The sequence below is a fragment of the Epinephelus moara genome, chromosome 22, assembly GCF_006386435.1.
Source record: "Epinephelus moara isolate mb chromosome 22, YSFRI_EMoa_1.0, whole genome shotgun sequence".
NCBI lineage: Eukaryota > Metazoa > Chordata > Actinopteri > Perciformes > Serranidae > Epinephelus > Epinephelus moara.
This window is the reverse complement of record NC_065527.1, coordinates 7256820-7269557: the sequence shown is the minus strand read 5'-3', so window position 1 is coordinate 7269557 and position 12738 is coordinate 7256820. Positions and strand designations below refer to the sequence as shown.

Genomic DNA, 12738 nt, shown 5'->3' with positions numbered 1-12738 from the left:
AGGCTTACATTAATGACAGCCCTTTTACTATAGAGTTTCCTGTTGCAAAGGTATATTTTATATGTAAGTAAGACCTGTGTGGTCAGAAGGATGTGTTTGTCTCTGTATATGTATCTAATATTGAGCATAAATGAGCCATTATTCCTCCGACACACTGTCAACACACTCATGTACGGCGTCCAAATGGTTATGCACAGCACTTTACACGGTGTCCTTTGTTTGCTCCAGGATCACTCGGTTGCACAAATTTGTGTTTTTTGCAGATGAAGTGGGAACAAATGATGCTGAGGCTTCAAACTGCTGCTGCTGTTTTTGTTAATTAAGGCATTGATGAGAACAAACCTGCCAAATTTACAAGAGCAGACTGTGAAGATTAGAGCTGAACTCTCTTTTTCCATGTTCATTTTGAATCTGAACATTTACAGCAACTGGTAAATGTAAAAACCACGGTCACCTTCTGATATGCACAATTCTCTCAAATGCTGCTGCTGCTGCTTAAAGAGCACCTAACTACACTGATGTGGCACAGTTAACATGAAACAACGCTGCATCACAACATTGGACATTTCACTTTCCTCTCTTACATCTCCCCCTCACTAATGAGCCCATTAGCAATTACGCATTGAATCAGGCTTCTATGGCAACACAGCATGAGCACGCCAGTATCTACACTCACTGCTGTTTTAACGGTTTGGAAAAAATAATCTTTTTATATTGAATTTATAGATTAAACCCATGTTTGGTCACGTGAGATATTAAATCTTATAGAGTACTAAACTGGGTCTATGTGAGATGTAATTAGTGATAGCAGAAAAGGTATTTATGTTTTGTAATTCTAAATTCTTCAGTTACCAAACTTAATTGGGAGCAGACTTATATTAATGACAGCCCTTTATTTCTAATGTTTCCTGATGCAAACGTATATTTTATTAAGACCTGTTAAGTTTTCCTGTTTTAAAAAAGGGAAGCGTCTTACGCAGGATTCCTAATGCTGTCAAAGAACCAGCTGGTACAAAGAGACGACACATACACATACACACACACACACACACACACACACACACACACACACACACACACACACACACACACACACACACACACAAATCCATCAGCTAATTGCCCCTTTGCTAAGCCCCGCCCCTCAAAAGCAGACTAGCCAATCATTGGCCAGCTCTGACAAGGGTCCAACAACAACACAGCTGTGCTCCATAGACTCTATGCAATTGTTTCAGATTTCCTTCATTGTCAGGCTGGTTTTGTGGAATTCAAGCTAAATGTTGCGATAATGATACCCATCATCCCCAGAGGTTGGAAGGAGATGTACTCTTCTTCCCTACTTTGAAACCAAAATCAAAACCTGAAAAGTGTCGGGTTAGCGAGCTAGCTACAGAAGGTATACATACCATGCCTACTGAAACTAGTGGATATGACATTCATCTATACAGTTACAGTGCTGTTTAAGCTCACTGAAACCTAGAAGCTATTCATTAACATAAAACCTGGCAAAAAAAAAAGTGCAGAACCATTCCGTTATACCTTGAAAAAATATTGTCTTTTTGCCCTTTTGGACCTGTCCAATATTTTTGTAAGTGCCTGACAATTTTTGTGTGTAACACCAGGGCGGATCTAAATTCACGTGGAGGACAAAAATGTTTTGTTTTTCATTTCAACAAAGAGGTAAATCAACTAACATATGACACAGTTTAAAAACATACATTCTCTGCATATTCATGTTAAAATTTATGTATCCTCGTGAAACCATTGCCTGTAAATTACACTTACCTTGCAAAGAACATCACAAATGGAATCGAGAAAATTTAACTGCTATCTTTGGGGCCACAGAGCAATCTCGTCTTAAATTTAAGGGCTTAATGCTAGACAGAGGCCATGGTAGTCGACCTTGTTGGTAGGGCATGTGGATGGGACGATGGTGGAAGGTTGCAGGTGCTCAAAGAATTAACATAGTCAGATACCGTAAGTCTATTACAACTTACCTCATCAGAAACCTTGTCTCGTTAAACTGATGAAACTTCTCACTTTGATTGAATATGGCCCCACACTGCCCACTAAGAATCCTGAAGACACATTAATGCCATTACATCTGCAAAGATGAAGAATAATTCTGCACTGACAACACATTATTGCAAGCACATTAGGTTCTTATTAACAATGACAATAAAAATGCCCGTCTGACTTGATGACACTACAACAGCACATTTTAATTTTAATTTAAAGGACTTCAAGGCACGTTGTTGTCATTTTGTTGTTGTTGTTGTTGTTGTGATATAATTCCCTGATGAAAGAAGCCCAACAAATATTCATATCTATGAAAACAAAGATTATTGCTCCATCCCAAGGAGCACCTCACATTTGATTGCTCTTTTTTTTGTTAGAAAAATTAATCATACAGCACATAAGAATAGCATGTGTTAGGAGTCATAGAGTGATGTGAGGATTTGAGTCGCAATTTACTGACATGGAAGATGTCAGGGGAGAGCTGGGTGGTTTCATCGTGATCCTACACTGATTGCGAGGCCATAGGGGAAAATCAGGGGGAAAAACGTAAGTGCTCTCCACAGTCTAATCAGGACCAAGCATGGGTTTTTGTCAAACAACTCGGCTCAGTAGAGAGGTACAGCCTAATGAATAAAGGAATTGTTTCAGCCTACTGAAATCTGTTGATTGCTTCAAAAACACCTCACAGTGCAATTAAATCATGTGTAGATGTGTTACACAGCACACATCTTTCATCAGATGCACTGAATGAGAAGGGGTGTAGCGCTGGCGAAGCGCAACAGAGCAACATTCCACCATATCTTTACACCATGAGGAAATATTTGCATTTGCATGATATGGTTAAAATTCATATAAATCTTTTTAAATGCTTGAAGGTCCAATCATCACTAACACATATGTCATGCAAATGAGATAATAAAAACAAATGGAATGGTCAAAGTTGTCATGACATTCAAAGTCTGTTAAATGATTCATGATGTTCATTCATGTAGTCTATATTTAGCCAACTGTTAATGGTTCAGTATGAACCATTATATATACTAAGTATGTTTTCTTTGGTGTAAATTCTAATTGTTTTGTTTTCATTACATCAGAATCAGCCATTTATACACAAGTTTTCACTACATTTCCGGTCCATTTCCCCATTCGGGCATACTGATGCTTTGCATTTCCGGTCTAGCAGAGCTGCCACTTGATAGCAATGGAACTTAAATGGGAACATTCCTCTACTTCTCTTACCAAAGCCTTTGGCAAAGGTGTTGTGACTATCCCTTACCCGAAAACTGTAAATACCTGGGAGGAAAATATGTCAAAATGGCCCAGTGTCACATATAGTAACATTTGTACATACTTTGTGGACTCAGTGGCGGTAGACGGCAACACAATGGAGAATGTCAAAAGCTCGGAAGCCTATCAGTATCTACACAGCAACAAAGTTGGTTGTGTGCTCATATACAAGCATGCCAGCTTTGTATATCTGAAGGCAAATGTTGAACCCAGCCAATGTCTCGGTGATTCCTGGCACAATGCGTGGGTTGTGGTAACGGAGACCGGAGACGTGGGGACTGCGGGCTGCATCTGTGTAGCTGGACCTGGGCGATCGTGTAGCCATGCAGCCGCAGTAAGTTAGCTAGCTAATGTTATATCTTACTTGTAGTTATTGATATCGCCGACCCGCTATTGATTAGTATGACTATGAGCAAACTAATGAACGACATGGCTAACTAGTTTAGCCTAGTGTTTGTTTGGGATGAGGTCTGAACATGTTTGTGTTAGTCCCCGAACTACTTTTTCGTTTAGTAATATCCATTAAAGGATAACTTCGATATTTTTCAACCTGGGCCCTATTTCCCCATTGTGTATGTGTGCGTATGATTCATAGGTACAACTTGTTCTAAAATTGGTTCAGTATTGAGGGAGGCAGATGCAGCCGGGAGCCATGAAACGAGCTAAAACGGTAACGGGGGCAAATGCGTCCCGTATAAGTTTGTGCTTTAAAAGTGCTTTTTTTCGCCACTGACCGGTTCAGATTACCAGTGTTATCTCTGTAAATAGCATAGTAAACATTTCCCTTACCCTTCACTTGCTCTGGGCTGTGACATCATCTCGCGAGAGCTTTGCTTGTTGCCGGAAGAAAACAGAGGAGCCATGCTGAGCGCTGCTCCGAGTGAGAGTTTTACTGCATCGATTGAAAACAATGGTTCGTGTTTGTGCTTATCCGAATTGCAAGAGCAGGATGTCGCGCAACACCCCGTACAGCTTTCATAGGCTGCCTTTGTCGGACGGCGAGATGCTGAAGTTGTGGCTAGTTGTGCTACAAATGGATGCTAACACTCCTGTCCAGACACTGCGCCTTGCAGACCATCGGGTCTGCAGTGCTCACTTCTCCCAAGATGGCTACTGCCAGCCGAAGAAGAGAAGACATCCAATCCCGAAACACCTCTTCCTCAAGAAAACGGCTGTCCCACGAGTAGAGAGAGCTACAGACACAGTGGAGCAAAGCTCTTGCAAGATGACGTCACACACAGCCCAGAGGTAAGGGAAACGTTTACTATGCTATTAGAGATAGCACTGGCGATCTGAACCGGTCAGTGGCGAAAAAAAGCACTTTTAATGCGCAAACTTTTATGGGATGCATTTGCCCCCGTTACCGTTTTAGCTCGTTTCGCGGCTGCCGGCTGCATCCGCCTCCCTCAATACTGAACCAATTTTAGAACGAGTTGTACCTATGAATCATACGCACACATACACATGGGGAAATAGGGCCCAGGTTGAAAAATACCGAAGTTATCCATTAAGTGCCCGATGTTGCTGATCAGTGTTAATAATGTCAATAATGATGATCTTGAGAGCTATCCGCCGCGCCGACTAGTACTAGCTAATGTTTTGACCGGAAGTACAATGCCCACTCTGTCAAGGAAAAAACAATATGGCGGCGCCAGGGGTCAGGGCGCGTAAACTTGTGTATATCTACACAGGGAGCGGGAGTTCGTGATTGCCATGTTGCACTGCCATGTTTCTACAGTACCCAAGAATGGTCAAACCAAACACTGGCTCTAGTTACAGCCATTTGCGTTTTCACATTTTTGCATTGGCCACCATAGTTAGATAGTTTTTTTTGTTTTGTTTTGTTTTTTTACGTGAAACTGCTCTATTCAGTGTTTGTACCAATTTGGAGAGAAAGAGACTTCTGTGGATGATTCAGCTACCGGTAAAAACCTCCTGAACATCTGGACCTTAAGTTTGAGAAAATAGATGAGCACAGATTAGCAGGTGCTGGGTTACCGGCCCATCTCCGACATGCCAAACAGCGTTGGAGAAACACCTGCTGCCCATCTGCTCCTGGTAAAAACCTCCTGAACAATGACAACTAAAAAAAAAATAATTTAACCAAAAGAAGTTTCAGCTGGTTGCAATCTGTAATCGTCACCACTAAAAGCCATGAAGTCCCCCTAAATCTCACACACCATTAATTAAGATGAAAAGGCAGCAAAACATCCTTTCTCTTTATAGTTACAGTTGACTAGTGTATATAAACTTGGCACTGTAAGAACAGCGGTTACATAATCTAACCTTTGAAACAAGCCACAGCTTCAAAGGTGCACGCTGGCACTTAAACAAATCGCACTACATCCCTGTGTATGACTGAGCTGTTGACTCGTCTGCTGCCTCTGGCTGCCTGGTTGGGAAATAATGACGAGGATGCTGCTGTTGCAGAGAGTTGTTGTGAATGAGCCCAGGGGCCTCGGCAGTGACCTCAATGGAGGTGGCTGAGAGTCAGGAATGTAGAGAATTTCCACAGCAGGACTACAGACAAACAGCTGCCTGAGAAAGAGGTGTGAAGGAGAACATTAGATCTGACTGGTTGGTGATTTGGAACACAGTCAGTCATTTTTGTATGGAAGTCAAGGAATGACATTATATTGAAGACATTTAGACTTGAAATTAAGTCAGTAATCCACCATTTTCAGTGAAATTGCCCACCACATGTATGGGATGTATTATAGGAGGTGGATACCGAACTCAGATATGGTGCCCAGTGATTTGATTGAAAACTGCTCAAGGGTTTGCCTCTGTGTTGTGGAGCCCTCTGCCCCCTCAGCCCATAGACTTTACATTGGAATGATCTTATACAAATAAAAATGTATGTCTTGGCTCGAGGAAAGTTTTACAAAGATTCTTACTTTGTGGCTACCATTAGGTTTGTCTCAATTGTGGATTTTTGTATTGCCCTATTATTGTTTAAAATAACACAAATGTTGTGAGAAAAAAAAGAAAGACGAGCCGGTCTCACTCCAAAAAAAGCCATCCTTTCTGCATGATAGGGGGCTGATTGCCGTTATTCTGTAAAGGCACCAAGCAGCATCGGGGGAAACCCAGCCGGACAACAACATAAGTTAAGGGGGCAGAAGTCTGAGTAGGGCAGGAGGGGTGGTGAATGGGTCCAACAACCATGGAAGAGAGGCCGCGGTTCACTTCCTGTGTGAATGTAAAGCCAAACCCTGTTCCTTTTTCCTAAACCCAACCACGTGCATTTGTTGTTGAAGGAAAAAAACATCAATTTACAGTGTTGTACCAATGTAGTGCGTTTATTTTGAAAGAGACTGTATGCAAACTGAACATTTCCTGTGAAAACGGATGTGGATTTTGAAAACAAACAATGCATGTGACAGGTTGCAGTTCACATGGCGTCCAAGAACGTCAACAACCAACACACCCAGGGTATCTTGCACATCATATCTGGACGTAGAAATATCCATAACCAAACGTCGATATGTGATGAGGTCGGAATGAGAATGTGTCGCAAAATGAGTTAACATGACCAAATAATGAACTAATGTTTACCTACATAAGACTCAACCCCCAGTCTCCTGGGTTAAAGCCCTGTGCTTTACCAATTCATCCACTACAAATTTCTATGTATGTGGACTTTGTTGCTATTTATACAACATATCTAACTTTCTGTCAAAAACCCTGACGGCTGTTTCTCCCATGTGCTATCAAAGACAGCTCAGATTAAGACTTCTGGCTCTTATAAACACCACAGGCTTAAAAAGATGAGATAGGGATATAATTTAAATTTAGTTATACATAAATGGCAATGTCTCTTAACAAAAAAATTATAATAAATGCCTTTGCTTTTTCATAGCAGTAACATAATCAAAATGTTGTGGTTAATAAGAGTGTCTGAGCGGATGGTTCTGTGATGTGGAAACATGGTCACCAATTGGCCATCTGTCCGCCCTGGACCAGGGACACAGCTTCACCGCCTGACCACTGTTTGCTGGGCTGTCAACACAGCTTGTTATAGTGAATTAAGATATCAAAGTTGATCTTAAACTCTAAATATTCACATGGATTGACTTTTCTCCAACAAGCCACCTAATAGATGGCAGCGATTTATTAAAATGAGCTGATTTTCAGCATGTTGAATGTTAGTGTAAGCTGGCCTTAAGGAGACTGACTGATACCCTTTAACTGGAGTCATTTTGTCTAATTGAACAGATGTCCACAGGTTTTATTTGACAGAATTATTCCAGTTTGATATCAGCTTTCAGAACTTAAATCATCCAACCTTGATTCAAGCAGCACCCCTTTGAGTCAGGCAGTAATAAACGTTTCCTGGTGAAGACAAGGACAAGACATGGAGCCTTTTGCAAATGTTATTTAGTCATTCAATCATTCACAGATTACAAAATAAGACTTATCAAACGCACCGAGAGAATCGAGGGAAATCCTAGTCAGCTTTAAGAGAGCGTGCTGTCTTTCAAAAAGTCAGGTTCAATTTAACCAAAAAGGAAGAACACAGTTATTGTGTGTAGCACCCTTGTAACTGTACTGTTAAGATTACAGAGGCAGTGTGACCGTAGTGGTGTCACCTTGTATCGCAGAAGACAGGCAACAGCGTTGATTTGGTTTCATAAATTTTGTACGCACAGAGCTGTGAAATGAGCACACGGGGCAGTAAGTGTGCGCACTGAGCTCTGAGGCGAGGGAGCACAGAGACGTCTGAATGAGGGAGCATTTGTTTTACACGTAGAAGTCCAGTGAACACAGCGCTGAAGATCTCCTCTCGTTCTCAAAGTTTAATTATGAGATATTGAGTCTTTCGTCCACATTTTATTGCCAGAACTTGACCAAATGTTTGTGTTATTTAAACCAGCATGTAGCTCTTTCATGTGGGTTGGGAACAAACGTCAGTAAAACACATGGATGTCTCTCTTGGTTGGAAGTGGTGGAAATATATAACTGTGTTTATTGATGGTTTTCATTAGGAATGTCATAACAACAAAGACTCCATTTATTTTTTACAAAACAAAACAAAACAAAAGTTTTTTAGTTCAGATACACACAATATTTTAACAAAGCACGCTGCTGGGGTTTGTTTTACTTGAAGGGATAGTTCGGCTTTTTTGAAGTGGGATTACATGAGATATTTATCTATAGTCAGTATATTACTTACAGCACGCCCCTCAGTTTGGAGAAGCAGGTTGGAGCCCGACACAGAAGAATAATATAGTGCTGTGGAGGGATCTATTTTAGCCACTAAAAAAAACAAAGTCCTACCTATAAACACCAATATCAGTTTAAGTGTACGCCGGATTGAGACTATTTTCAGATACTGAACCCAAAATTGCTCCTGATGCCTGTTCCATCAGTGGGTGAGTACAAGTCAATGGTTACTGAGTAGCAGGTTGCACCTGTTATGGCAGCCTTGGCCACCGTCTACCAGTGGGGTCTATTTACGGTTGTTTTTTCAAAGAACTGTGCAGTGAACTAGTTGGTTAGCTCTGATATTCCAGGGTTGAACCTGCAGGTCAGTTGGGGCCTTTCTTTACATTTTCTCTGTGTCAGCGTGGGTTTTCTCCGTTCTTTGGCTTCCTCCCACAGTCCAAAGACACAAGCACGTCAGGTTAACTAGTGCTCCTAAAGGCTAGTTCATATTACATGATTTTCACCCTGATTTTGCGTCGCGGAGACTATTGTAATCTTTTGAGTGTTCATACCTGGCGACATGTGTTTGTCAGCGGGAGTCTCGCCAACTGCGTCATGACCTGTGTGTGCACACCACAAGATTTCTCCACCGAGCCCTCGCCGACAGAGCCCCAGATAATGCGGTGACATCACCAAACTAGATGTTTTAACTTGGAGACGACACATCGTAAAGGCATGGATATTCTTCCCAGTGTTGAATCAGATCTGCCTCCAGGGCCTGGGTCCAAACACAACACGCTCCCTGTGATCTTGTGGACGCTGCCATTATTGTTGTTGTTGCTTGCTGACTTGTCAGTGTTGCCAGATCTTGGGAGAGAATCAAGCAACCAGGGCTATGGAAACAAGCCTAAAAGAAGCGACGGATATAGGCTATATAGAGAGCAAGCCCAAATAAGCAACTCCACTTTAGAAACAAGCCCAAAGTCGCAGCTAATAAGCGGACCTGGCGACCCTGCGGCTTGTCCTCCTCACATTTCTTCCGTCCTCCTGCGTGCTGACATGGGACGTCTCCCGCCTCTCATTGGCTGATGCTCTTTGTCAGTCATGTCAGACGTCTCCAGTTTTCTAGCATGCCAGATATCCAGTCCCAGTCACAGACGAGGGGGCGACTTGCTCGTAGGCTTGTTCACACGAGGACTCATCGTGGCAGACTATCTGCCGACTCACCTCTGACCCAAGGCGGCTCTCAAGATCCTCTGCGACGTCAAAATCGCAGTGAAAATCGTATAATGTGAACTAGGCTTAAATTGTCCGTAGGTGTGAATGTGAGTGTGAATTGTTGTCTGCCTTGATGTGTTAGCCCTGTGATAGTCTGGCGACCTGTACAGGGTGTACCCCAACTCTTGTCTATCATTAGCTGGGATAGTCCACCCTGACCTTTTACAGGATAAGCAGTTTCACATAATGAATGAATGAATAAATGTATTCTGATCAGAGTGAAAAAGCCTCTGAAGCAGCATTTTACATGAAGTAGCTACTCACAGTTTAACTTGCTCCTGAAACCTGGCACCTCTTAGCCTTCATAAGAGCAACAATATTAGGTGTACAAAGTCATCCAGTGGGCCAAATTGAACCATTTGGCGAGCACAGTTCTGCCCTGGGAGCCATATGTTTGACACCCCTGCTTAAAACTGTGTGTACTCAAGACAGAAAAGCTGCTGCAACTCAAAAGCTAAACTAAGTTCAAGCCTGAGCAGCAAAGTCTCTGATGTGTGGTAAAGTCAGAAAAAAAAAAATCATTCACCTCAAAGACTGATGATGGAGCATGAATCATTGCATGAAATCTTTTGGTTTCGCCCCGCTCCACACTGGTGGCAGTAATGCACTGTAAAATACAGTAATATAAGCCCTTAAGATTTTTAACGATGTCATTTCCCGTATTCTGGAGCCTTTTAACAGGTAATTTGGTACTTTTATCTGGTTAAATAACATGTGAGAAATTACTGGTACATCTTGTAATTTCATCCAGAGGAAGTGATTGGCCCCAGATCTCATATTTAAAGATATTAAAAAGCTCAGAAATTGATTTGATGAGTAATTCACAGCCATCTTTAATAAACTGTCTTGACTGTCGAATCATCACTCACCTCAGCAATGGAAGTCTCTCCACTCTCTCTGCGCTCTGCCGTCTGCCTCTGACTGACTCTCAAGCTAGATTTGTGAAGAGACTCAGAGAGTGGTGGAGTGATAATTATTTATTGAGCAGTATATATATTTTTCACATTGACAATCATAATAAGGCATACTGAATGTAAATAAACTGACTCTGGAGGGTGTGACATGGCAAATTTAGAGAACTTAAAGTCCCAAGCAGTAGGCCAAAATGTAGTCAACCAGTACTGAACTGTAAAATAAATAATATTAGGGAGGACAACACTCACTTACTCTGACTTGTTGTGACCGTCTATAGCTCCATTTCCACCAAACACTTTCAGTATGGTACCTTTGGAACCAAAAGTAACCCTTCAGACATGGTACCTAGACCCTAGCGTTTCCACCGCAAACGGTCCTCTTACATGTGGGCGGGGTTGTTGTCACTCACTGCATTTCCTCATCAGCGGTAACACAGATGGAAGTCTGCACCTCGTTTATCATCCACCAGTGGTGTAGTGGTAATTGATGAGGTGGGTGTACTACTAGGTAGATAGGGAGGTTACTGATGAGGAAGTGGGCATACTCTCCTATGTATTACAATGGCTTTTTAGCTGATAGGTGGGTATACTGTAACTGGATAGAAATAGAAATGGGTATACCCCGTATAACTGAGTATACCCTCCACTACACCACTGTCGTCCACAGAACGAGGCTGCACGCCGACATTTTCAGAACAAAATAGAACAGGCTGCAGTGAGAGTCTCTCTCCATGGGATATTTAAAAATAGCAGCTTTGTGCATTTAGTCCTTCTCAGGCAAGCTCAGGGGTTTAGTGTTGCTGGAGCCCACAGGAATGACGCTCAATGACGTGAGAGGATTGGGATATACGCAGTTCACATAGCCCGGCCGAAATTAATATAGATAAACACCTGAAGATCCACTCATTACTAAATGTGTCTGTCATATAAAAACTAAACAAATGGTCAAAGTTGTCACAGTGAAATTTAAGGTGTGCTGATGGATTCACATCGTCAACTTATGCATTGAGTATTATTACAAGTTAACGTTCCACCTTAAAAGTTGCCGGCAGTCGGCCCAGTGAATGAAGTTATTTTTTCTCAGACTCCAGCTGCTGTGAGAGGCAGCAAAACATCCTTTCATTTTATAGTTACAGTTTACTAATAAAACTCTCCACAGTATGAACAGTGGTTACATGAGCCTCAAAACCAGACACAACTCAGCCCTGAGCAGAGTGACCGTCCTCTACTGACCAATCAGACTGCAGTGTTCACAGCTCCACCTTTTAGTACCAGATCTGTGTGCTAGGTACCCCAACAGAGGGGGGACCAAACATGGGGACGGTACAGAACGGTGCCATTGGTCCCATCCACAACTTTTCACTGTGGAAACAGAAATACAAAGCGTACTGAACGGAACCATACTGCTCAATGGAAACGGGGCTTTTGTGAAACGCACAGTAAATAAACAGTCACAATAGTTAAGACATAAGCTAACGGTGTACAAAATACTTCAGAACAGCTACTGTACCTACTGGGAAGGGTCAAAGTGAACCTATGTGCATGAGCTTGGCTCTCTTTTCAGAGCTAATTATCTTGAGTGACACAAATCAACATCGTGTTCATGGCAACTGCAAACATGTTGGTGACCCAGTTCATACACGGGTAGGGCTTCACTCCAACATCAAAAATACACGTTTTTCCTCTTAACTGTAGTGATATTTATCAATCTAACTAAAAAAAAACAACCTCTCAATACAATCCACAGTCCCTGCTGTGTTTTGCGTAGGAACTATTTTCGTTCTGCATGGTGAAACAGTTGGTGGGTGCAGTTTGGTGGAAAGAAAATAGTTCCTACATGTAAATTATCTTTAGTAACCAGGTCATGATTTCTGAAAAGAGACATTGCTGTTGAGTTTTTGTGTGTGTTTTTTTTTATTTGGCACTTTGCGCACCACAAGCCAAAGGCCATCAAGTTCCTATATAATTAAGTGACGGATATCCCCAACAATCAGCAACTCACACCAAAACAATCTAGATTAATTGACAGCACTACAGGTGCGAGGTAAAACATATATTTTTGATTTCGGGGTGAACTTTCGCTTTATTCTTT

At 41.9% G+C, this 12738-nt stretch overlaps 1 protein-coding gene and 1 long non-coding RNA gene across 2 annotated transcripts in view; one reads left to right on the top strand and one right to left on the bottom strand.

Annotated features, from left to right (window-relative positions):
* rpl15 (ribosomal protein L15) overlaps positions 1-12738 on the top strand; it is a 993591-nt gene that overhangs the window by 408422 nt on the left and 572431 nt on the right. The window lies entirely within an intron of this gene.
* LOC126383926 (uncharacterized) overlaps positions 10614-12738 on the bottom strand; it is a 34048-nt gene continuing 31923 nt past the window's right edge. The window contains exon 3 of the long non-coding RNA XR_007569198.1: positions 10614-10682. This is a non-coding gene — a long non-coding RNA (uncharacterized LOC126383926). The remainder of the gene's footprint in view (positions 10683-12738) is intronic.